This window comes from Chlamydotis macqueenii, chromosome 5 (assembly GCF_036417535.1).
Source record: "Chlamydotis macqueenii isolate bChlMac1 chromosome 5, bChlMac1.mat, whole genome shotgun sequence".
In the NCBI taxonomy this organism is placed as follows: Eukaryota; Metazoa; Chordata; class Aves; order Otidiformes; family Otididae; genus Chlamydotis; species Chlamydotis macqueenii.
This window is the reverse complement of record NC_141560.1, coordinates 64,747,977-64,775,131: the sequence shown is the minus strand read 5'-3', so window position 1 is coordinate 64,775,131 and position 27,155 is coordinate 64,747,977. Positions and strand designations below refer to the sequence as shown.

At 38.7% G+C, this 27,155-nt stretch overlaps 1 long non-coding RNA gene across 1 annotated transcript in view; it reads right to left on the bottom strand.

Moving 5' to 3' along the window:
* The window catches only part of LOC147600613 (uncharacterized), a 30,434-nt gene extending 9,378 nt beyond the window's left edge, over window positions 1–21,056 (bottom strand). Inside the window, exons 1-2 of the long non-coding RNA XR_015258646.1 lie at window positions 20,922–21,056; window positions 19,656–19,804 (exon numbers count right to left, since the gene is read on the bottom strand). This is a non-coding gene — a long non-coding RNA (uncharacterized LOC147600613). The remainder of the gene's footprint in view (window positions 1–19,655; window positions 19,805–20,921) is intronic.
* Between the last annotated feature and the right edge of the window lie 6,099 nt (window positions 21,057–27,155).

Genomic DNA, 27,155 nt, shown 5'->3' with positions numbered 1-27,155 from the left:
CAGAGTCTGTAATTATATGGCACATGGGCTTTAGTGCTGCCTGACTCAAGTGATAATGGCTGGAGGAGCTCCTGGGCTTCCCTCATAGACCCACGTTCATTTCCTTTCCCATAGCACAATTTACTCTTCCCTCATTTGTCCTATTTAAGTGCTCCCCTCATCCTTTTTTGATGATGACTTTTAACAGCAGTTATTTGAACAGTATAATTTACAGCGAGTCACAGAGGTAGTTGTATGTACAAAGCTGAGGACATGGCAAATTACAGCACGAGCGCAGGAAAAAGAGGCTGGAGGGAGCAGAGGGGAAAGTTCTTAAATTCACATTGCAGAACTACACTGCTAGCCTGAATTTCCTCTCTACTTCTTCTCCTCTCTCCCTCTAGAAATAGAAGGTTAGGCCATTAGAGAATTCAATTGGTTCCAGATGGACCCTTAACCCAGCTCTTCTAATAAAAACATTTTCCTGTTAAACAACCTGTGTCACATGGAATAGATGAAATTCATCTTTAGTATACCGCCACTGAAGCCTGGAAAGACAAACCTGAAGCACGAGTATCTGTATATCAAATATAAAAGGGTAACACAACAATGATTTAGCTCACAATTAGGCAGTGGTAATTAAAAAAGTAATACTGTAGCAGACATAAAATACAAGCTTCTAAGACAAATTATTAAAAAATATAGCTGTCTTTTTTTAAAAGGCCGCATTCCACTTGTATGTTTTCTATTAAATTCTTCAGAAAAAGCAAAATATAATACTTGACAGTATGACTCCTAAATAATCTCTTTCATGGGCTACTGCCATTGCTTAACAAATGTTGCTTTGCTTTACTTTACTTCTATTTTTAAATACATAAATGAAAAAGTCAGTTTTGCTTGTACAGAAATCATTGACAAAAATCTCCAAGTTTTTTCATCAGACCAAGGCCAATTCTTTTTGCACGTTAGAACAAAACCTTTACTGTTCTAGATTAACATTTAAGGTACTTGGAAAACAAGAATAGACTGTGATTTTGCATTTGGCAGCAGGCTGCTTAAGTGGCTCGCATCCTCCTTCCTCCCAGCCTTCGTTCCGCCCCACGTGCCAACCAGTGTTTTGGCTGGCACAGACGTTTGTGTTGCCATGTAGTCAGCATATATTTTATCTTTTACCAGCTGGATCCATTCCTTGATCAAGTTCACTGTGCCGCTGTGCAAACAGTTGTGGCAACAAACGCAAGAGCTGCGAAGTACCCGACAGGAGGGGGGATAGATGCCCGAGCTGCTTAAGCTGTGACTGCTGGTGAATAAATGCTCTCGGGACCACAGCCTAGGGAGCCTGTCTGTCTATCCCAGGTCCTTAGAGAGCTTCTATTTTCTTCCAGTTTCTTTCAAATATATTTATTCACACATCACCTTTGCAAGAAGTGCTGCAATTCCCAACTTACTGCTATGGAACTGAACTGCAGCAACGTTTTCAAAAATATCTTTCAGAGAGACTTAAATTCTGAGTGCCTACAATGCTTTCAAAATGAGCTTTTAATTGACCTAGATGCTTTTGAATTATTTTTGCTTTAAAAAGCAACAAAGAAATGGGTTCTAGGCTAGCATCCTAACCAGCAAGCTGGCCCAGCACTCATGCTTTGTGCGTTTCCTTCCATTTTCCCACCAGGGATGGCTGTGATATAATTTATTATGATCATGAAACTGATTATGCATTCTGAAGTCAGCAGATTTACCTTAAAATAACACAGTGCCTCAGTGAAAACCATTACATGTTCACAGTGGAATCTGTCTGGGCAAAAGAAAAAAAATAAAATGCTTCTTGCCTCAGATTCCACCCGCCCTCCCCCAACACACACACACACATACTCACTGTTTTATTCTGTTACTATTTGAAATGAGAAAAAAAAAATAGTGGTTTTGCCTATTCTAGAAACTAAAACTTTTACAGAGTCAGAGTTTGTGGATTTTCCCTCCCTGTTTCCAGAGGGACCTGCACTCAGGATGGTTCGTGGTCTATTTGATCTTTCAGTGCTTCGCTTTGAGAAAAGGGAAGAGCTTTTGCGCTGCAGTTAAGAGCATTTGTGCAGCGCCTCAGTCTATACAAGCACCCTGCACACTTCGCTATATGCAAGCAGAGCTTTGAAAGAAATAAAATCGCACCTCCACCTTTTTCTTTCTAATATCTCTTCATCTCAGAAGACTGTTGTGTTGCCAAACCATCTACAGAAGGGTGAAATAACTCCCGACTAAACTGGCCTTTGGTCAGGCCAGAGTCACACATACGTGGTTATCTGCTGCCTTGTAGAAACACAACGTATTTTCATCACACAATGCATTCATATGGAAGTTTCTTAGCCTTAAGTCAGTAGAGCCCTACGGCCCTGTAATTCCTGTTCAGAGCAAATGAAAACACCTTGGATCTTCAGTTATACAGAAACTTAGGAAAAGGGAAAATCAGGGTAACTGGCAAAATGAAGACAGGGCATTTGCACAGAGGGCTAGGTTATCTAACGCAGAACTGAGCACGCTCCCCCCACCCTTTTTTTTGCTTCTTTGAGTAATGCTGCTTCTGTAGCACTGTTTATGATCCTTTTTCCTGTTTGTACTGGTAGCCCTTTCTGATCAGAAGGGGCAATACCGTGATGCAAGGCATTCACCAGGCTAACTGCTGCTCTTCTCAGCAGAATGGCAAGGAAAAGAATCGCATCAGCATCCCCCCGCTGCTCTCTGAGGTGCTCTGAGATGCATTGCCTCTAGCAGCACGGGAATTTATGTACAGCTGTACTGATCGTGGGAGAAGTTACCATGACATCAAATCACCCCCTCCCTCCATTTCACTACATGGCATTTACATCTCCCTTTGAGGTGAAAACAGATGAAGCAACAAATACAGCATGAAATAAGCCTGGACCTACCCCTGCTCCACCTGGAGCTCGGCCATTGGCTTCGCTGGAGCAGGGACAAGCCCTTTACCTGCACCAAGATCAATACAACTTTGAACAAAAACAAAAGAGTATCTGTTGACTCTTGGCCGCTGCGCACACCTTACGGTTGAAGTTCGGCCAATTAAACTCTCAAAGCAGTAATGCTGTCAAGACATCCAGCTGCTAAATGAGGTGTGGGCAAAAGATTTTGCTCAATTTCTGAGAACGAGAAAATATTTGCTAAAAACTACCGCACTCTAAATTCTGCTGCTATTTCACCTCAAAAGCATTAGGTCTCCAAAAGCTGACTGCTAAAGGAACACAGTTTGCTTTCTTAAAGCGGAGGGTGCATTAAAACAACCATGAATAATATAGTGACTGCATGTGTCAAGTTGATATTAAAAACAGGGGCTGCGTGATGCATACGAAGTAGCGACGTTCTCCATCTACGTAACAAAACACCGGTGGGTTTCGCCCTGGGAAATTCACCCCAGGAGTGGTGAATTCACCCAGGAGGGGCGAATTTGTTTCGGGAGGGGAGCAATTGAAGACTTGCTCCCAAAAACGACTGTGTCAGGCTGACCAGCAACCAGCCTACGGAGACAGCCAGGGGTCTGGGTACCTGGGGCCTGTGTTGGCTTCGCAGCCCTTGTGCCTGCCCGCGCCGCGGTGCTGCAACCACAACCCGGGGCCAGCACGCTGACAGACTCCATTAGCATTAATGCTGCTCTCTTATCTCCCGGTGGCCGGCCCGGTGACGGCCGCCTGCCACCGCCGACAAGGCCGACACCGCCAATCGGCTCCGGCTCGGCAAGGTCACCGCGGCGGCTGGGCTCGGGATTGGCTCCGGCGCCGCGGCGTGTTATTACTGTCTGATTTGATCGGAGGCAGGGGGTGGTCTCCAATCAAACAGAGAAAAGGTCCTGGAGAAGGTAATTAAATCCTGTCAGAGGCAATTATCGGTTCCAGGGCCATGACTCTGGCACTGAATGCAGATGATCTGAAGCTCTATTCTTGTAGAAATTCAAGAGGGCTTCTGGCACGGATCAGTTAGACATAAAGGAAACAGCAGGCTTTTTGCAAACAATGCGGCGCTGTATTTTGAAGCTTTCTGCACATCTTTTTTCCTCCCTGTTCTCAGAGTTTGGTTACCGCTGATCAAAAATATTTCCTTCTCCCTGCATTCTCATTAATTTAATAGATAAGATTTACTTACGTATTATACACATAATGACCAAGCTACGTAAGAGAAATTCTGTTCTGAAACACTGCCCACTTAAAATGTCTTTCATCAAGACAAAACCGCTTTAGACAATAGAAACATATCAAATTATTGATGTTTTACTGGAAAAAACGAAAGCATCAGAATTGGATTATGTATCCAGAAGGGCAATGTCTCATCTCTAAATCCTATGGATGCCAAAAGGGAATAAATAAATGACTTCCTCCTACCGGAATATATCGATGCCAGCACAAGTGCATCAGAAGTGCCCTGACACGTTGCAAAAGGCACGCATTTCACTTACACAAACAACACAGTTTACATTTAGCTCCCCAAAGCCCAAAGTATTATTTACTATATATTCTTTTTATTTTACTCTGATGTGACAAACTGATCTGAGAAAAAAAAAAATTACTAGAGATTAAGAAAACCAAACCAAAATTAACAAAAAAAAATCTCACAGTACTTCTTTAACAAAAGCATTTTCCTGATTTTACATAAGACTTTTTTTTTCCCTCAAGCATGGATCAATTTATTATTTTACAGCCAGATTACAAGCACAGTTGTGCCACAGTAAATCAGGGCTGACACCATTAAACTACATGGAAGTACTTTAGCTTTTACAGAGAGCAGCAGCGGGGCCTCTGCCTGCCGCAGCCCAGGCCGCAATCACTTCGTGCGTCCAGGCATAGGGAGTGGAAGGGAATAAAGAGCTGGCGTGTGTGAAAGGCTGTGTGGGGAAACACACCCACAGACTAACTGCAACTGTGGGTCTTCCTGAAGCCTTCCTTCACTGGTAACGCATTCCGTTCCAAATCAGTTTTAATTGTCTCAAAATATCATGCCTTCAATAAAAAATAAATTTTTACTACACTTTTCCTTTCACCGAGTTTTGATTTGCTGGACTGACTTTGTAAACTGCTGTTCAAATATAAATATTGCTACTGCTGCTGAAACATTTGACACAGTGTAAGTTCTCCGTCATTTCTGTGAGGGCATGGGGTTTTTGTCTGATTGGTTCCCTGCATTTCCTCCCCAGCCCCGCAGAGGCCATGCACTTGCATAGCATCATTTCATTTCATGTGAATGCACACCTGGAGAGAGGGGATTATACCCACAGTGTGACATTTCCTCACACAGATAAGACATACGGCTGCTTGAAATAAATGCATTTAAGCTCTTCTTCAACATTTCAGTCACCTCATAGTACAGGAAGAAGGTGCATGTGTGCTGGGTCCTATAATTACCAAGGAGGCAGCAGATTATTTCACCTCAGAGTAAGCATAGCAGAGGGAAAGACCTTTCTCCTTTGGACCACAGCTGGAGGCATGGCCTTCTGTCAGCCTGACCCACAGCTCACTTGGCGTCCTTCTCCTGCAACCACATGCAGTCTCATGAATTGTCTCCTTTTGGCCAGTAAGCCCACATTAAGAAAACACAAGAGAATTGCAGAGAGGCATAAAGGGGGAGACTCTTCCATAAGCCTTATAGAAGTAAGGCTCAAATTCCATGAGTCTTTACAAATCCATATGGACGCTTTCAGGTGTAGAGAGGAGGGCCACTACAACTAAGTCTCTATAATTCATTCATTCTTGAATTTCAGTGCGAAATTACTGAAAAAGGCATTGGTGACAACTACCACAGCAGTTTCTGAAACCCAAGGCATTTGTCAACTAAGAGCTGAATAATGCATGAACTTGGTTTACACAGCTACCAAACAGCCCTCAGAGAATGACTACTTCAGTGGCTACCAGCTTCCAGCTGTTTCTACCCAGTGACACATTGCCTACCACCAACCAGTCAGGCCTACCCCTCCATGTCCCCATCAATATTGATCAGTTGGTATTAGTAAATTTTTCCTGTGAATCTTTTTGGAAAAGGGAAATTTCACTTCTGACTAGTGACTGTGAAGGAAAGGACTGCTACTCCTAGTTTTCAAGAGTAATTTTTGAGCATAAAACAGCAAAAAAAACAAGCATCAGATAATATTGTCTTCAGGTTTACAGTGCCATCTCTGTCACTGCGCTGCGATGACACAGACCCCCATCCACCTCACTTTAGATTCTTAGCCTTGGCAACATAAACATATGCATACTCGTGGATCATTTTATAAAGGCAATAGAAATCCGAAAGAAATAGAATAGAAAGAAATAGAATCCGAAAGAAATTCTAAAATTTACTGATGGTTTATACAGAATTGAGCAATATTATTGAGAGACCGAGTTGTCTTACAGAAGCTCATTTGCACTATCATTATCGCATAGTCTAGTATTCTCTACAAAGGCACATCAAAACGAAAAGATTGAGGTAGCTCCCTGTGCTACAGCTGTCAAAGCTGACTTCAGGATTCCATACATTTCTTGTGAAGCTGATATGATCCTGATTATGCAAATGCTTGGCTATTAGAAGATAAGCACAATGCCTTAAATTCGTATCTGTATGTTGAAACATGCTCATTCATCATTTGACTCTCCTCATGTATAAATCTGTGTGTGAGAGAGAGAATGTATGTCTGTATGTTCCTTTGTACTTGAACATTACATACTTTAGCCTTGTGAAGGTTATCGAGCAGTAATTAGGAGAAATAGCATTAGTCTTTCTTTCTCCAAAATATTTGATTTTTGATTCACAGGCAGGGCATGGGACTAGTTCTTATTTGTATAAAAGTGAATCTTAATCATCTAAGTAAACCAAATATTTTGTTTCTGATGCAAAGAGTGTTTTGCTTCATGGATGGTCTACAACATTCAGCTCGAATCTACTATTTCACTTACTAGGAAATTTGAGCAGGCATGGTAATAAAACTTGAAAAAAGCAGAAACAGTGAATATCAAGTTGATTACAAATAAATACTCCTTGAGCTTTTTTGCAGTATTTGTTTATGTGTCATTAATATTAATACTCTTTAAAACATAAAAACAGAAAGGTCAATAAAATAGTTGATTCTATCAACCATGAAGGGTTAGATTCTTTTAGACAATCCACAGTCATCACGTTACATACGTAAATTTCAAGGAGCCAATATCCAATTTTCTGTGGTTTCTTTCTTCCCACACATGTCACACTTCAAATTCGTTTTGACAACTAAACAATGTTTCCTTTATTTCATTATAATTCCCTTATCTAGAGTCAAAGCTTCATGACAATTTCGTAGAAGGAAACGTGAAAAGACTTTCTGGTAGATAGGTTCCTTATTTTAATGATTTCTTACAAAGATTCATTGGTAAGCAATCCAGCTGCATGGGGTTTTGCAGGCAATATCTAACTGCAACCCTACCTCTCAAATCCCACTGTAGATCCAATTCTCATTATTAATGTTTGACCTCCTAAAAAACCACACACCCCCCAGCCCCTTAGATTATTCTTTGTATCTCATTTCTGCATGTTTGTTTTTTTTTCTTGAGGCCGAAGCATCTGTGTTAATACTCTACTACCAGCATATACACTTTTAATTTACTAAATGCAATTAAAAAAAAAAATCAGTTGTCATTTGTGTAAGATATATTCACTCACACTTTTTTCAGTTTATGTATAAATGTAATTTAATTCATTAAAGCATATATATTTCAGAACAGGGATGCAGTCACTGCTTACTACTGCACAACAACAAAGTGAATTAATGCTTAGCCAGTTTCTTATCATCCAGTGATGGCAGAAAAACTGAAGGCTTACTAGAACAAAACTGTGAAAAGGAATTGGCAACACAACAGCTTTTTGATTCTGGGACCAGTTTTCATGCCAGACTTGAGTTTGAGCATGTCCCAGAGGGAGCCACAGCACTGCTCAGCTCTGGTTCCCAAAAGGGATGCCCCATCTTGCACCTTAGTCATTGCCCTCTGACTCCCACATCCACTCCTGCTGTGCCAGCGGTGTTTGGAGGGTTGTGGGATACAACCCTATAAGCTGAACAGAGTCAGGCAATTCAGACCTACTCCTCAGCTGAGGAAGCCTGGTTTCTTCCTTGCCCTTCAGTGCTCTTGAAGGAAAGCTGGAATTGGCCAAATATTCTGATCTATTATTGGTACAGCAAAACTGCAAGAGACAGAAGATAGGTATAAAACCAGCAAATTAGCAACGTCATAAGCAGTAAGAAAGAACTCAAGCAAAAAGTTATAGCATCTTTAACAATCTCAACTGGTATATCCCCTGTTTTTATGGCACAGTTGAAAATGACATCATCGGTGTTCCTTCAGTGCCATGCCATCACATTCAACATGCACTCTGAGGCAGGTGGGAAGAGCATTTAATGAATCGCAAACACAGGGCAGGAAGGAACCTCCTAAATCAAAATTAATTGCCTGCTATCACAAGCCACATCATCATACAATCTGGTTTATAAATTAATCATACTTCATCTTAACAGTACCTTGGCATCTCTCTCCCATTTCTACTGTCAGATAGCATTTCTGGCATCTCCCTTCTCCAGTACTTAGAGATCTCCTCATTTCCAGCCCACATGTATGCATCCAAGACCAGGCAATACACCATTTGGTCTTGTGCCAATATTTCCCCTTCTCTTAAGCAGCTGTTTTGTCTGGTGTTCACTTTCTTTAACATACCTGTAAAGAGCATGCAAGCTCTTTTACAGCTTCACTTTGCTAGGCTAAACAAGCCAAGCTACTCGGGTCTCCTCTCAGCGAGAGGGTCTCCATCCCATTGATAATCCTTGCAGCCTTTTCCTACACCTCTTTTAATTGGAACAATATTACTGAAACCGGGGTGAGAACAGCATGGAGTAATTTAAATGACATGTAGCACTGTCACAAACACAGCAGTTTGCTGTCCCTTTCGGGAATACTTCTCCAGGGGTGTTAAACTATTGTTTTTTCGAACCACCCACATCACAATGGTAGCTCACCCTCCTCCTGTAATCTGCTAATCATAGAATCATAGAATGGTTAGGGTTGGAAGAGACCTTCAAAGGTCATCTAGTTCAACCCCCCCTGCAAGCACCAGGGACATCCCTGACTAGGTCAGGTTGCTCAGAGCCTCATCCAGCCTGGCCTTGAACGTTTCCAGGGATGGGGCCTCCACCACCTTTCTGGGCAACCTGTTCCAGTGTTCTATAACTTGCATTGTAAAACATTTTTTCATAATTTCTAATCTAAATCTACCCCCCTCTATTTTAAAACCATATATTCAGGTTCTTCTTTTTGTTGTAATTTCCAATTGATTAGCTCAGATCTTGCAAAAGAAATCCTTATGACTAGTTTTTAAAAGCATAGCATCATTCTTTTTAGTATTAAATGCCTTCCCATTTCCATTATCCTCAGTCACCAAATCCTTCCTTTATGAAGTTCATTTTTTAGTAACAATGACTTCATAATTTGGGGCTTTGCAATTACTTAATTATGCTGTACCTGCTTTTTATTCCAGTGTTACTATACAACAATGACTCAAAAGTGACCTTAAAAAAAACCAACTCCATTCAATCTACTTCCAATCAAAATTGTCTACTTTTAGAACAGATTTATGTAGAATTCTTCAGTTACCTTACTGTTTTTCCCTTATTTCCATTTACCCCATCCTTCATAGTTTTTCCCACATGACCCAGACAGAATGGTTTATTGAAGTCAGGATTAAACACCCAAATCCTTTACAGGAAGAATTTAATTTATCAAAGAGAGATGTGGTATAATTTATCTTTGGTAAATTCAGTCTGTGTTATCTGTTGTTATCTCATTTTAAATCAATCTCCAGAACTTTTTGTTTATTTATTCATATCTTCTTTTAACAACTTCTCTAAAGCTCTGAACACTATTAAGGCTAGAACAACAGAGAGTTACCTCGGACCAACCTCACCACCATGCATACACTTCTTAAACAAAACTTTTATTCCCCTGGGTTTTGGCACCACATACAAATTTACCGATCTTTTAAAAATAAAAAGGAACTACAGGAACCATAGTTTCACATACCATTTTTAAAAGAGTTATTCAGGTTTCTTTTTTTCTCTCCTACTTTCTTCTTGCCAAATTTGTAAATTATGCTTTCCAAATTTTAATTTTATTTTGGCTTTACTAAGTTGTATTTTCATACTTTCTATTCTCATTAGGAACTGCGTTGCTTCCTTGACAACCCCACCACCACCACTCAACTCCAACTAGTTTGGCCAAAATGAAATTATCCTCAGTCTACACCTCATGTACATTAAATGCAAATCCTGCTTTCTCTCACCACCTTCTTTTCTTTAAAAAATATACATAAGGAACTATTTACCATTGATTTACATTCAGTTTCTTTCCCAAGTCTAAGACATCTTGACGTTGGCACTTGTCACGTCCTACTTACCAGACAGTTTTGCTACCTACTCTTCCTCTGTTCATTGGCTTCTTTTCTAAATTCTAGTGGGATTTTTATTCTTAATAATCTCTTAGATTGTTATCCAGATTAACATCACAAAACTAGAGCTCCAAAACCTTTCTCACAAGGTTAAGATACGAATTTCAAACATTTTTTAAACCAAAAGTCTAGAGCAATTCCAGGTCCTGAGTTCTACAGTCCAAGTGAGTCCACTGAATAGCTCTTTTTTTTTTTATTTCTTTAAGGAATTTCTTCAAGAACAGTCTGAGATATATTTCTGTTTAATTTTAAATTAATCAAAGGATTGACCAAGCCAAGGCTTTTCTCTGTGAACAGCTTATTATTATGTACTCATTGTTTACCATAGCATAGTATTACCTTTTAGTTCTTCTGTAGCAACTTGATAAAGAAACTCATCATTCTCACACTGAATTAAAATTGGATCCTACCACCAATTTTCTCTGGTTTTCACCCATTTTTATTGGAACGGTAAACCTTTTCACCACAACACAATTCTCACAGTGCTCTGTCAAACCATGTAACAAGGTTCTTTACTCACAACCAAAACTCAGCCTGGTGGGATAGAGCTCAATGGTGATAGCTTTCCATTAGGTCATTGTTCAGCCAACACTGAAGCATTTTCATTCCCCCTTGTTTTAGCCACTCTGTTCTTTCGTATTACTTTACAGAGCCATTAGTACAGAAAATCACCTATTATTTCAATTTCTCTCTTTCCTAAACAAAGCATACCCTTCAATAGTCCTGTTTCAGGCACCACAGCTTACCCACCTTGCTTTTAGACTCCTCTAGTGTCTGGTGTCCATCCCATGCTAGGTATTTCTATTCATTTTACTGTCAAGATCGTTGGAATTGCTTAGCCTATAAACGTTTCAGATGTTCCTCATGGCATCTGCCAGTTTTCTAATTAGATAGTTCTCTCAATTACCCTTCCACGTACCTGACTATTGTTATCACCACCATTATGCCTTTCCGGATTCATGTTTATAACAAGTACCACAAGGCTACAGTGAGCTAGGGAAATTGTCACAAATTCTTCAGAAGTTTCATTTTCTTTTAATGATAGATTAGTATACTTTTCATCTCCTTAGTTTTCATTTAAAGGGTAAAATCATTTTACACAATTATCAATAGTTCTTTATATCTATATTAACACACTCAGGTAAGCTGCCATAGTTGTCACAGAGATTTTTATTTTCATTATATCATTTCCCTTTTTATAAAATAGCTTCTATAATTGTCACACCCATGCTTGAAAAGCAAGCAGACGATGTGGCTGGCAATGATTAGATCAGAGCATGAGCACTGACAGCAGTGCGGCCAATCCCTACTCATGGCAACAGGTTCAAGATTTCATTCCTACCAGTGGTACCGTTAGGCATTAGACCTACTGTAAGGTTTGATGTTTGACATCAAACACAGTATTATTAGTTTAGTTGGCATCTGGTGGATCCTAATAATTGCACTATTAAGTCCACCTTTGCAAATTCCCTTGGTATTATGGGTATTACAGAAATCCCAAGTACTATCTCATAAAATTGATTTGGGAAGAAGAGACTGGACCAAAGAACAGTGTACGGAAAAAGCAATTAGATCAGTTTTGTTATGGACCTTACACTAATCATCTTTCCCAATGCAGACTTTAAAAAAGAAGAGAACTGGCGAGCAATTTTATATCTGTTCCCTATTCGACACTGGTTTATTACTATATGACAGAAATATTTCATTTTGAAGCACGGTGTTTCTTCTTCAGAAGTAAAAGTATAGTTATAGCAAAGGTTAAGGTGTGGGGTTTTTGAAGGAGTCTCCTTTTTCTGTGATGTTTTATGACCCTTTTACCTTGAAGGACCCCATCAAATGACTCAGGCTGTCAAGAGTATGTTAGAAAGTTTGATTCTTCCACAAAAAAAATAAAAGTAAAGAAAAGAAGTTAATTGCAGGCTGCATGCCTTTCAGGAAGCTGTTATATCTCTGGATTAAAAAAAAAAAGTCTGCTACTTTAGGACTAGTGTTTCTGGAGATGAGCAAAGGTGTTAAAAGGAAGTCTCATTAGAAAGACATAGTCCTCTTATCATTGAACTTCTCAAACAAAATAACATATTTGAAACCATCCAGGCTTAAGAGAGAAAATTCTGCAATATTTACAGTTCTGCCATGTGACAGGTGTTCATCCTCACGTACAAAAGCTACAGACAAGAAAAGTATGGGAGGTGACACAGCTAGCTTTCTCCTTTGTTCTGTTCTGACACCTCTGTATTTCTGCCTGACCCAAACCTATATCAAAAAGGCTATCTGACAAAAATTAAGGTAATATTTGACAAGTAATTAAAAGAAGAGAATGAAATTAAAAGTAATTAAAAATTCTGCAGTATTTCAAAGGTTGATTTTAAATTATCAGTTCTGTTTTTATAAAGAGCCTTCTGTCTCTACTGATCGCAAAATATACACTTTCAACAGCATACAGATAGCATCTCACTCATTGCTCATAATTACTGCAGCTTAGAAGAGGAATTGTTTTATAAACAACTCTTTGAAACTGTAGAGAGAAATGAAAAAGAATTTAGTTGTCTAAAAATGAAATTAAGCAATAAGGAAAGAATATAGCTCAGGACTTAAAGCTCTGGTCAGCCTTAAGCCTTATTCATAAGGCAATACCCTGAGTGTAAAATATTCCCATTGCACTACAGTGAAAAATACGCTCAATCCTGACCATCGACAGAGACTGCCTGGTGGGTCATACAAGAACACAGTACATGTAAATGCAATTAGGGAGCAGAAACCACCTGGCAATAAGGGGAAAAAAAAAATCAAAACATCAGAGGGTCTGAAATGCTAGCCAAAGCCCTGGTAATACTGACTCAGTGTGATTATACATGGAGACGTATCCCATCTGCAAGCACTTGCAAATCTTCCTACCTATTCTGCATTTAATGTCATGTCATGTCTCATGTTAGTTGTACAGCACTAACATGCCGTCAAGTGAAACCACCACTGCAAGTCTGTAGCAAATAAAATATGCTGAAGAAATAAGGTTGCTGCCTCCCCAAAATATTCTATTAAAATGCTTTGCTGTCCTCTCACTTCCCAGGCAGTGTAAGGGATTATTTTTCCATCAGGAAGAGTCAGGTTCCGGAATGCATTCCTAAAATTCATTGTATTGTGCTAAATGGCCAGAAGATTGCTTACACTACCATGTTTAGCACATATTGCTGGGTTTGTTATATCTCAGAAAAGTTTTGTTTTAGTCTGATCATAAATGCCTACCACTGTCATTTTTAGGGTACTGACAGATTTTCTGACAACGTTATCCCAGTGAAGCAGCATCATGCTGCAGCCCCAAAGTTTGACTGGTAAAACAGAGATGTCTTTCTTATAAGAAAAGGTCACATATGTGAAGGAATTGGGTGTTTTAGACTTCCCTCTGTGTGAATCCCCTTCGAGCATCCCAAACCTTTGAGAAGAAACTGCATTGCAGAGAAATAACGTCACGTATATCTTTGGTTTCTACACTCTATGACCCTTTCACTTAAGGATATAAAACTTTTTTCCTTCTCAACAGAAAAACTATGAACTTCTGATAAATATTTTGTACACATAGAAAATAAACTAAAAATTACAGCTTGAAATATAAGTTTTTTTCAAGTTATTTCAATCAAATAATATTAAAATACTTATTTTAATTATAATATGCTCCATCTTTAATGGCCATATTTGCAAATACAAAAATTGACCACAAAGAAACTCAAACTGACTGAGGACAGTCAACTTTTTTATTGAACATCCACTGATGTTAGCTTATTTTCTATTATTCTTCATCTGAGAGCTGTTTGAGAGTTAAAGAAGCTTGAGTCCAAGAGAGTTACTGCAATTTATACAAGGATAATATTGATGTCATTTTTCAGTAACAAATTTTTAAGGAAAACAGGAAGAAATTTTTATTTGTCTGTCGATAGTCATCATAGTTAACATCTTGTCAGAATGAGAAAGAAGCACTGAGCAGAAAAGGTTTTTGCAACAATCTGCACTGCTACTTTCCATTTAGAAGAATACCTGTACTGAGCAAACAAATGCAAGGCAAACGTTCCACCCCTGGGGGCTGAGGGGGCACCGTCATAAAACCTGTGGGCAGAGAAAAGAGGAAACTCTTCAAAACATGCATGAAAACTCCCAGAATGTGTTCTTCAAATGAAATGTTGCTTTAACTCTATATTATATCAAGTGTCATCAGTTATTAGTCTTCCAAAATATGAAAGCATTTGAGATGAATATCTAAATCCAGATGGTATTGAAGACTTAGGTTGTCACCTATTTATACAATCCAGAATAGCATTGCCATCCCCTGCACGTACTGATCTGAAGAGGTGTAAACTCCTAACACAGCTTTGATCAAAAACTTTAGATAAGATGAAACAAGTATTTAATGAACTAATTCCACACAGTTTGTGTGATTTTAGGTGCTTTCTCTGGCAGTACAGTTTTGTTCTTGGTTAAATGCAGTTAAACATGCATAATAAACAAAAGCATCAATCTGAAAAATGCATAAGAATCCCAACTAGAACTGTTGCAGACAGTACTGTTGCAGTAAGTTGTTGAAACATGACATAAAACAAACCAAAGTTTCTTTTACGTAGTTTTTTTCATACTCATGGTGTTAGAAAGCCATTAAATACTTGTAATAGCAGCAGTACCCAGGTGGACGATAGCTCACACACAGCTTAGGCAATCAGAAGCTGTTTTATTGGGAAAGAATACATTAATATTGGCCAGGACAGCATAAGGATAAGTCATGGTGTTACTTGTGTGAGTCTGACTGTGATAAGGAGATTATACGAGCTTGGCAATGTGATAAGCCTCTGTGGACTGAATCATTTCAGGAGCTTGGGAAGACTGAAAGCATTTCTGCTGTACTGAGTAGCATAGAATGCAAAGATCCCTGAACCAGGGCTGAGGATGCTGCCGGGAGAACCCGGAGCAGAATAGTCACATCAGTGTAATGCTGCACCACGGTTAATTACCCATTTTTGCAGTTCCCTGTAATCATTCAGAAGGGGAGATGCTGTGGAATAATGAACATAATCAACAAGCAAGGGAAAATAAATAATAAGAATCAAATGTGCTGAAACCCCTGCCCAGAACACCCACCTTGATCATTCAGTAATAATTTATCTGAAAATTCTTCCTGCACGCTTGCAACTTTACCTGATTTATTCAACTTTGTGAACAGCATAAAAGACTGGTAAGGCAGACACACCAGGATATTATTTTAGAAAGCCATGTACAAATGGCAGAATCAACATCAGTGATTTGTGACTACTATTGAAGAAATTAGAAATAATTGCAACCTTTCATTACAAAACCTGTCATTTGGTATCTGCAAGCAATTTGGTGTAAAACTAATCTTGACGACTAAGTCATTGCCAAACCTAATAATTTGCTGCATAAACTTTAAACCATATAATTGCTCAAGGTGAATGAAAGAATCTATAACATTAACTGTTACTATATCAAGACCCAATCATACAGTTCTTGATTCAAAGAAATTGGGACTTTAGAATCAGGCTCTTAATTAGTTTTTCTCTTTGAACATAATGTGGGTTAATACAAACTTAAATTTCATGAAAAAAAATCCAACAGTGAAAGACATAAAAATATTTCCATTTAGCAAGCTTATTTAAGCTTTTTATTTTATTTATTTTAATGTTGTTATTATTAGCAAGCAACACTGGCACAGGTTGCCCAGAGAGGTGGTGGATACCCCATCCCTGGAAACATTCAAGGCCAGGCTGGATGCGGCTCTGAGCAACCTGATCTGGTTGGAGATGTCCTTGCTCCTTGCAGAGGGGTTGGACTAGATGACCTTTACAGGTCACTTCAACCTAAACTACTCTATGATTCTACGATTTTGAATTACTCACATGAATTGCTGAATTCACAGACATTGCTTGACTGTGTTTCAGAATTTTACAAACTTATACACAAACTGCTTCAGTAAAAACAACAACAAACATAACTGCACAAAGTGAAAAATCCATTAGTATTTATTACAAATCAGATTAAACCAAATAGATTTTTTTCAACACGCAGACTGTGGATTAAGCATCCTCACCACACCACGCGTAATAGCTATGCCCATATTCTACATCCTACTTCCATTTCTAACCAGTTGGCTAGCCCAACATTTCTCTTTGCTATACAAAACTCTACCTCTTATTTGATTATATTTTTCCCCTAGAAGAGCTCCTATCTGGTTTGCAATTTAAAAAAATTCTTTTTTTTTTATCATTTTGTAAACATTATTTAATGCCAGAAAGCATCATTGATCTGCCCCTGCACCATCTGAACTTTCACCAGTTTCTTGTAAACCTGATGTAAAATAAGCATTTGCTATTACTGTCTGCCCTGGAAATTGTCAGAAATTTCCATGTGCAGCCTATTTTGTTTTGTTACTTACCATTGCTATAAAATAATTACCATATATAGGTATTTGTGGCATACCTATATGTACACGATGTTTTTTTTGTTAATTTTGGTTCAAGGATTTGGAGAGAAAGGTGGATTGGCAAGGGATTTCAGATGCTCCCACAATATGTGAAAATAAAGTTCAAGTCACAGCATGGTGCAAAGCATTATTGGAAGAGAAAAAGAAAGAACTCTGTCCTACAATGTGTTGAAAGCTACCCAAATGGTGAGAGTTATTTCAGAAAGTTTATTTTAGGTAAAAGAAAGCTTTTTCAAGGAAGCGGTAACACAGGATTACACGTTACAAAAGGTTGCTTTCCAAAGCAAAGTGGAATTATTTCACTTCTCTTTTCAACATAACCTACTTCTCTAGGAAGAAGATACTAGAAAATGTCACCTGGTTGACAGCACATAGGTATGCACATGTGGAGATTTTATTTTTTAGCAAAACCCAAAGCTAGAAACTCGTTCCTTTAAACCATAAAATTATTAAATGAAAAAATCTCTCCTTATGTTAAGTCCTGAGTAAAAAAAATAGTAGGTTTGCATACAACAAATATAAAGATTCCTTAGAATACTATTTTTTTTTTTCTGCATTTCAAGGGGCCTTGAAAGATGAAATACTAAAAATTCATTCTACAAATTCTACCCTGAATCAAGTAACTTCATCCTGAGGACCAAATATGTCCTGTGAACTTAAGCTTTAATATCGTGAGATCTCAGAAGCTAAATAGATTTCCTCCTTCTCCTCTCCCATACCTCTGCTTGAGCATAGCTCCAAATTCTGAAACCAGCCTTCACCAGAGGCGTGGCTGAAACCTGAGCATGGGCACGTATGTCTGTGGTGGAGAGAGAAGTTTTAGACGCAGCCTTCTCTTTAACATTTCCTAGCATGTGCCTTCTGAGCATCCCAAAGCTCAGCACAGTGCCTGCTATCGGTCCCAAATGAGACACCTAACTCTACCACAAGTTCAACAATGACCCAGGATTTCCAGGCCATACAGTGCTGCCCATTACCATGGCTGACTCCCAGACTTTTGGCACTGCACTGCACAATGCACACGTCCTTTGCCTTTATGCAGTTCATGTCAAAAGAGATTGTCCTCCAAAAGGGTTGCACACACTGCCAGTGTTGTCTATATATATTTGAACCTACATCTGCTTGATGGATAATCATCACTTCTGTTGCATCTTTCACTAGAGATGGGGAGAACAAGGGAAGAGAAGAAAGAGGAGAGAGAAAGTAACCCTCTCTTTAACAGATGCCAGTACAACTTGGAAGCTCACCAGCAGGTAGAGTCAGCTAACAAGGACAGTGAACTCCCCTGAGCGTTAACTGCGAGATCTTTTACAATGAACCTGCACTATGTTACTGTAGAAGATTTGTGCTGATGCAGCAATGAAGCCACCCGTTAGTCCAAAAGATAAAATGTACAAAGTGTTTCTGAATGAATAATTGAGAAATAAATTTGACTGTGATGTGAAGCAAAATTTACGAGACAAATATAATGCTTTTTTTTTTGCAGTGAGCTTAAAAATAAAATTAAATCTAGTTTCTTTTTTTTTTAATTATTACTCTTACAAACCTCACAGAGACTATAAATAACAGAGCTCTACTAGCTACAATTAAGAACTAAGTCCCTGGAGGGAAAATGAGTAATTTTTTACATATTGAAGTTGTCCCTAGATTCAACCAAAGCTGGTAAAAGATTTGATTTCTCTCATGCATTTCCAGTGCAAGTGACCTCTGTATATAGCCAGGTATATACTATATCAAGTGTAAAGTTAGCCCTGTTAATGCAAACAAGTTCTTTATTGATCTACTATAGTGAAGACTTCAGCCTGCACAGTAAAGTAACAAGGGGGAAAATCCATGTACAATTAAGAAAAAGGATTTTTTGGTTTGTTTCAGTGTTTGTTAGAGCTCACAGCCATCAAAAGCTACTTGAATAAATTTCACATAAAAGTGGAAATCTTCAACCACTTTTCCCTTTATCATGGTAGTCCAAGTATTCCAAGGTACAAATGACTGAAACAACAAAGAAAACAGACCATAGTTTTATCTCATTAAATCTATTCAAAGAAATTATTCCCCCCTTGAACACAATGGTGTGAATATAACAAACAGGCACAGTGTGGAAGGTCTGGGTCATGTGGGTAGTAATAAGCCCTTGCTTCTTTACGAGACAAGAAGAAAATACATATAAAGCTAAAAAGGGAATCTTTACAAGGAAAATCAGTAAATGCAAAATCGATTTTTCCCATTTATTCCCCTAATCTCATCATGCTGTAATTGAGTTTCAAGTTTAGTTAGATTTTTCCTGCCCCTTCATCTAGAATTTAGGCAAGCCGTGTGTTAAATCAGTGCAAATGGACTCTGGCTTTCTAGACCCCAAGAGAGTATGGCTGTTCACTAACGTATATGTAAAAGTAGTTTCATTTTGGGCAAAGCTCCCCTTTGTGCTCCTGAAGACTAAATGGTGAATAGATTTTGGACAGTCAATCACAGTGAGATGAATTTTACTTCAGTCAGAATTGGCAAGTGTCCACACTGCAATTCAATGAAAGAAATCAAAGTTTTCTTCCTTTCACTCTGAACAATGTCATTACCCAATAATTCATTTAATTGTATAAAGCATGAAAACCTGTAGAATATCACATCAAATATTTTCTTAACTGTTACTAAGTAAGAAGGATGAAAAACTTGAGAAGGCTTCTGCATAAGTATGAAGAAAGATAAATACTTGCAAAGAGGAAGGTGGTCTTCTATACTCAAAATAGCTGCTACGGTTCCTCTTACAAAGGTTCTCTTTCACCAATGAACATTGCACTTCAGTTGCCAGTGCCAGTATACACAGAAATAGGCTTCAAAGTTTGTATGGAACTTCAGAACCTGAAAAAAAAAAAAAAAGGAGAGAGAAAAACCATGTTTTTGCAAGATTATATTTGCATAGATTAAGATTCTGTGCATAAAGCATACAAAAAGCAAGTCTAGTTAGTGAAAGGATTCTCAAAATATGTTATACAAATATTATTCAATCCAAACTCCTGGAAGTCCACTATAATTGCTTCTTTTATATCTGGCATTGCACTTCAACTGCTGAATTCCTTAGCTTCCAAGAGCAGACTTACGGAGATGCTGTACTGTTTGATTTGGCACTATTCACAAGCCTTGGCAGATGATCAAATAGAGGGCACAGAAGAGCAGGAAAAGCCTTAAGAAACTGTCTGGGCTGCTGTCATTACTGCCTCCACAGGGAGAAAACTTACTAGTAAGCACAAAGTAGCTGTGTGTATTCCTCTTGTTTAATTTTATACTGCTTTTTTTACATATCTTGACAAAATAAACATCAGCATTTCTTCAACAGATGCTGATTTGCATCCAGCTCAACCTACATCTTTTCACCCTCCAACAGGTAGAAATGTTATTTTTTCCTCTTTGCAATATTTTGGGATATATGAGTCACTAATATTGCACACTAACTGAAAACTCAAGGCAAAACTGTCTGCAAAAGCAGCAGGAAGGAAACAGACAATTTAAAAGGTACTTTAAAAAATAACAAATTATAATATCATTAAACCTCTAAAATTAAAACATGTCTATAAATATCCAAGGGACATAAAACTGATTTTTCAAGAGAGTTCAGATTCAGAGCAGCGTTTTGAACTTCAAGAGGACTTGGTAGTAAGCTGCGGAGTCCTGAAAAGCTGCCAAGAAAATCCTGCTCATGTAGAATAGCAGGGGGACAGCTGGGGGAGGATGTCCAAATCACCTAGAGGCAAAAGAAAGTAATCCCAAGGTCCTTACACATGACTGGAAATTCACGGAAAAGCCTTCCATGTAAACAGGAATCACCAAATAGCAATACAGTCACAAAAGCTTTTCCATGCAGTGTTTAACTCCTCATAAGATCAGGCTATGGCAAGTGACGGGGCCCAGGGAAGACAGAAAGCATCGCTTCCCAACATCCCAGTCTTCCTCTTCATTACAGCAGGCAGCCGACACTCACGACAAACCGCACTGGGTAGCGACATCTTCCCTGCTCCTGCTGGCAGCTTGAACCCTCCAAAACCTGCATAGGTGCAGGATCCTTCCACTTCTACTGAGCACTGCTCCAGCGGGAGCAGGGAGAGAAAGAGAAGGCTCGTGACTCTATGGGGAATTAATGCTTCGAGCAGTTTAACTCCTATTCAGCTTTGGCCTGGAGAGCTGCCAGGTTACCAGGGAAGCCAGTCATACAGAGCAGCTGTTGCCCAGTCAGAATCTTCTCTCTCCCCAGACTTCCTCCACATGCATGCAGAAGATCCTTGTTGAAAAGCTGGGGCGTTTTAAGGCCCCCACAGCAGAGAGAAAGAGCCAGAGCTCTTTGCCTGGCTACAGCTTTGGCTATATTTCCTCCTCAACTCTGCACTGTAAGTGGAGAAAAGCAAATTACGCTTTGTGCTGTATGGCAATGCTAAGGGTGATGCCCGTAGGGGAATGGGCAGTGGGGATGAAACTCAAAGTAAACTTTTCCATTTTGTGCAGGAAATACAAAGCCTCCTTTAGCTCAACAGTTACAGGAGTCAGATGACTCAACCTATGGTCCAGCAAGCAGCGGACACAGAGACACCCTTTGTAAACATGGCATCACACTCTGCTACAAAGCTTAATATGACTTTTATGCACATGGAATTAAGCCTCACAGAGGATTACATAAAAGCCATCCCACAATCCTCCTCCTTTTCCTAGATTTTGAGATTACTTCCCCTTTCCTCCTCATCTGCCATCCCTTCATAAACCATGCTCGAGGACATTGCCAGCATGAACGCAGAAAGTGTCTTCTCCTGATGACATTTTCATCTCCTTATTCCAAGACTTTAAAGTATTTTATGGCCAACTGTGCTCAGATTTGCCATATAACAGAAACTGAAGAGAAGCTTCTTAAAATTGGATGTTTTGTCTCATGTCCCTTTTGAAAGCAAGTATGAAGGCTCTGCTGCTAAATACTCTGCTTGCATACGTACCTGTACCAGTGCATTGAACTGAAAGTCTCAGTTTCTAGAAAGTGTGCATTTGTTAAATGTTCAACTGCTTTATTATGCTACTTTGTCAAGTATTCTTGTGACAGTTCAAAAAAAATAATACATTCCCTACAGACAAACACTTACTGATTTACTTCAAATTTGCTTGCGGAGTGCACTGTATGATTACTGGGTTTATTTCCTAAAGCAGAACTACGCAAGTGAGCAGCATCCAAGAGCAATACATGTCTGTACAGTTGCTTTGGAGGAAAAAAAATTAATCTAGTGGCCAAATTCCAGTTGCAGTTATGGTCCCTTAACGAAATTACATCTTAATAGAATTGACCTACTTATATATCAAGACTACTGTATCTAAAATATAACATAGATGGAAACATATTCTTTGTCATTTTAGCTGCAATTTGCGATATTGATTTTAACCCCGGATCAGACCTTGATCTAACTAAGTGCACTGTGAATCCAAAAATCCTGACCTCCAGACCAAACATTTGTTCTTTATTATAAGTGCAAGCAGACCACCTCACATTTGGGTGACAGATGTGACCCCAGTCTCTCAGTTAACACTGGTTCAAAGAGTAATCCTGTCGCACTCAACTTTATTGTTATGAAAGCTATACAAGAGCGCTCACTGGCACAAGGTAATGACTCCTAGTCCTCACACCAAGAACCACCAGGATATTTTCTTGTGAAACAGGGAAAAAAGCAAACCCAAAAGTTAGGGTGCTAGCTTGCAAATAGAAAAATACATCTTTGATTCCTTTATACCAGTGAAAGTTCGGGGGGAAAGAGTGCTTTAATTTTCTTTTAAAACATACTGAAGCATTCAACCTCCCATCATAAGGCCCTCCTGCCCTGTTGAGACATTCTTGAAAGATTTATCCACTGCAAATAGAAGCATAGGAAACCTCCAGAGATGTGTAATACCTATGTGATCCTCCCTATAGTGAGCGAAACCTAGATATTCCACAGGTGTTTAGATGCCCATTGCCTATTGGTTTAACTGGGCACCTAAATGCCTTTAAGCCTATTTATGCTTCACCACCCCTCTTCCTTCCAGTAAGTGAAGGTAATACTGTCTCCCTGTTTCAAAGAAGGTTCATGAGACTGAACTACTAACATCACTGAGGCATTTAAATTCTATTTAGTCACCAAAATAACTTGGAAGACTTGGGCCTCAGGCTCTCTAGAAACATAGGCACAGAGCAGCACCATATGGTGCTACCTGTAGCGAATGAGAGTTTGAAAAGTAACTTAATCACAACAACAGGATTTTTAAAAAAGGAAATTGTGATTCTAATTCTCCTACTAGTACAGGGAACAGGTTCTCTAATTCTGTGCCATTCAAAGAATCTCTCTAAGGAATTATTAGACTTTTAATGACTGAACTACCCCCTCTTTACAAAGTTGACTCCACATCTGAACCACTGAGCAAATCCAGTGTAGAGGACCCTTTTAATCCAAGAGAGCATCTCTACATGACTAGACAGAAAGACTCTCTTTAAATTAATCTATTTCATTTCATAGCCACTTAGAAACGTACATCACTCTTTCCTTCTTGCAGACATGAAGAAGGGAGCACTACTGTCTCTATACACTGTACACCATTTTATATTAAATCTTTAGAAAGAAGTAGCACATAGGAAAAACAACAGGAAGCAGAGGCAAGTGTTCCACAGTACTACAATTACTATAATCTTCATTTATAAAGAAGGAAATCCATAGGAAAATTTTAAAAACTAACCCAAAATATAATCAAACTCACATTTACCAGTGGTTTAACTGATCTACTCAAATGGAAGCAGTGTGGTCTGCAAGGAACTGGGATTAAGACTATATTCGTTGAACTGCCAGTATTTCCAAACTGTAAATGAACATACAAAGCATCACGACTGCAGAAAACTTAAGAGCATTATCCAAGACATTAACAACTGTAGAGGACATAAACATGTAGGAGACATGAAATTAATTCATTGGATGTCCCTAGACTCTATAGAACAGCAGTAAACTTAACAGAAACGTGAAAGACCACAATCATTTCTGACTTAGCATACGACCTTCAATCAGTCATTTTCCCTTGGCCCATCATTTCTGGGTTAGGTATACTCACAGATCACAGTGTTGCATGGACTTAACATGGGTTATGTGGTTCAGTGCTGGAAGTAACTCAATGCTCATTATGGATAAGAGTGCTTTCTTTGCTTTGGGCGTCTGATCTCAGGAGATGGTGCTAGAAAAAGAAACTACTTTATCTTCACCACTACAAAAGATAGTAATAGTGCAAAATCCTAAACACTTCAACTGTTTTTGCATGCCTCAGTAAGTCTTCAGGATAAGATTCTAGAATAAAGACAACATTTTTATTTAGTAAGTTATTTCAAAATGCTAAAGAATGACAAAGAGAATGGCACAAAAGAGAAAAGTAAGGATGAGGGGGTGGAGGAAGGAAAATATTATAATCTCAGAAAAAAAAAAAAGTGTGCTTTTCACATAGTAATTTTCCCTACTCTGTAAGAGTTTATTTTATGCCTACATAATGCCTTTATTTTTGAACAGGATGACACAGCAGTTCTTGGGAAGATACCCCTTCACAACTCTGATATTCTGAACTCTAATAACACAAAACATAACCTTCCGACCCGATGACAATCAAGAAGATTTTAAAAGATCTAAAACATCATCAACCATATAAGCAACCACAAACAAATCACCAAAAACTTTTTCCAAAAAGCAGTCAGTAAACGCAAGATCGCATCCCTACCAGTGCACAGAAGCAAAAGAACTTTCTCTTCTGTTTTCATGGAAATATTTACAAATGAGAAAGCTCAAACAAGAAAGCCTGCATTTTCATAGATGCCCCAGATGCCAAGAAAAAGCATTATTTTTTGGACAGTAGCTATCTCATCGTGACTGTGCTCCATAAGGTCTCCTGTACATAGCTCCAGAACCCATTCAGTTACCACCTTTCCCAACAGCTTCTCTGGAAACCACAAATCTACAGGGAAGACAACATTTAAAATATTAAAGGAAGTCTGTGAGAGGAAGCAGCAAAAAAATACACCACAGTGTACTTCAGATATTTCAGAAGCATATATTACATTTGCCCTTCAGGTCAGCACAGTGGTAGCCTTATATACAACAGGCAACTCTCCAGTGATATACTGAAGTCCTCCTTTTCCTCAAAACTTCCTTACGAAACAAAAAAGCTGCTGTATGGAACAAAGTATTTGTACCTCAATGTCATCTCATATTCTAAGCAAGTATTGCTGGAAATTATTTTACTAACACAATAGATTATTTCTTCTTAAATCTGTTATCTGTCCATAGACTGAGGGTCCTGTAAGGCACAGACAGGAGCATTTTTGGAAGTATACCAGTGCCTCCATCAAAATAATGACTTTTCCTTAATGAGAATTAATTCCATTATAATAAAGCACACCAAACAACAGAGATGCTCTGGCTTGATTTTACAGAGACGAGTTGCAGTGAAACTCTGAAATAAATGATAATGCCAAAGGAAAAATTCTTCACTGTTGTCAAAGTGTTCGGAAAGCGTTAACATGGTTCATTCATTTTCAGCTGCAATACCACGTTGAAAACATACTTTTGCTGGTCTGCAGTTGATTGATGTACATTACTCATATCAGACTAATGGCACTTTATTTTCCAACAGTAGCAAGTAATGAGTGACCTTGAGTGCATATTGTTTTGCTGAAAGGTTTTGTTGCTCCGTGTACTCTACGAGCACCCCCAAGGAAATGAGGGCCCTGTATTGGTGTTTTTCAGCAAACCTCATTTCTTTCATGGCTTTCTGTAAAAGAATTTGATACAGGGATAGAAGCTAACCTCAGTGAGTAAATGAAATATTGATCCACACTACTCTGGCCTTGCCTTCACCTTGTCCCAGGGCTGTGAGTTACTGACTTTTCCGTTTTGGCTGTAATAGGAATTATTACAACAGGCCTGTGCGAGTAATTACTTGGCATGGCAAAAAGGAGGGTCCATCATATATTTCTGTAGAGACATTAGTTTCCATCAGCCCAGCAGTCTGCTTTTTTGGCCCTGCCTTTCCTACTCTTGATTCAATTCTTTTAACCGTCATTAATCAAGTTCCTTGTCAGTAGAAGTTTATCAAAAGTATTAAGTGAGCAAGGTTGCATGGCCTCCTTTAAAAAAAAAAAAAGGCAAGAAAAAAAAAGCCAAGAAAAAGAAGCACCAATGCAGGGCAGTAAATTTCAAAATATGGAAGGCTGGTTCCATGATATATATGTGTCTCTTCAGCTGGAATGAGCAGTTTGTTTTAGTGATAGATAGTGTAGTTTGAGCCGTGATAGAATCCTTCTCAAGTTTATATGTCATAGACTATCGTTTATGAGAGACCATGTGTTTCTAAATGGTGAAGGTCATGGCTGATGGCAAAAGTAAAAGCAGTGGTGATTCATTAAAAATAGTTAATAGGGCCTGCTGTTGACAGGGATAAATAGCAACACGCTGCTTTTTCAACCCACAAGCAACTAGTTTAGGCAATGTTTCTTCAGTGTTTTCCACCACTCCTGATTGCCAGACAGCTGTGAACATACATAGAGACACAAGCAAGATTGCTTACACCCTGTTAATAATAGATGCAGGATGGGTTTCCAGCGTGAATGACTTCTCTAGATACAGATTTTCCAACCAACAACTTTGGCAGATTGACTAAACACTCAGCTTGCAGTGATTTGTTAGCTAATAATCAAGTTTACACTGTAGACTGACTTCTTAGGGACCAAACACATTTGCTAAGTGTACTGCTGGGATCCCATCCTTCAGTGTGAACATCAACTAACATCCCAGTAGAGCCCACATAACATCAATGGAAGCTTTGCTTGCAAAGGACACTAAGATGGGACCTCACGGCACTGGAATGGCTAAAATACTAATTATCTTTATTGTATCCTCAATCAGAAAAATGTAATTTCCTTAAGCTATTTTCATGCTACTCAGAAAATGAACTCTTAAAATCCAGTTAGAAATAAAGAATTTTAATTGGTTGTTGTGCTGTTCCTTTTTTTTGTTTTGTTTTTACTTTATTTTTTAAATGCAAACAAACAACAATAATAATTAAAACAGAGATTTAGTCCATCAGAAAAATTTAGAAATAGATTTTACCAAACAGATTTGGGGCTGCATTTGAAAAAAGCGTTTGGAGAATGTTCTCTCATGGACACAGCTCTACAGTACAT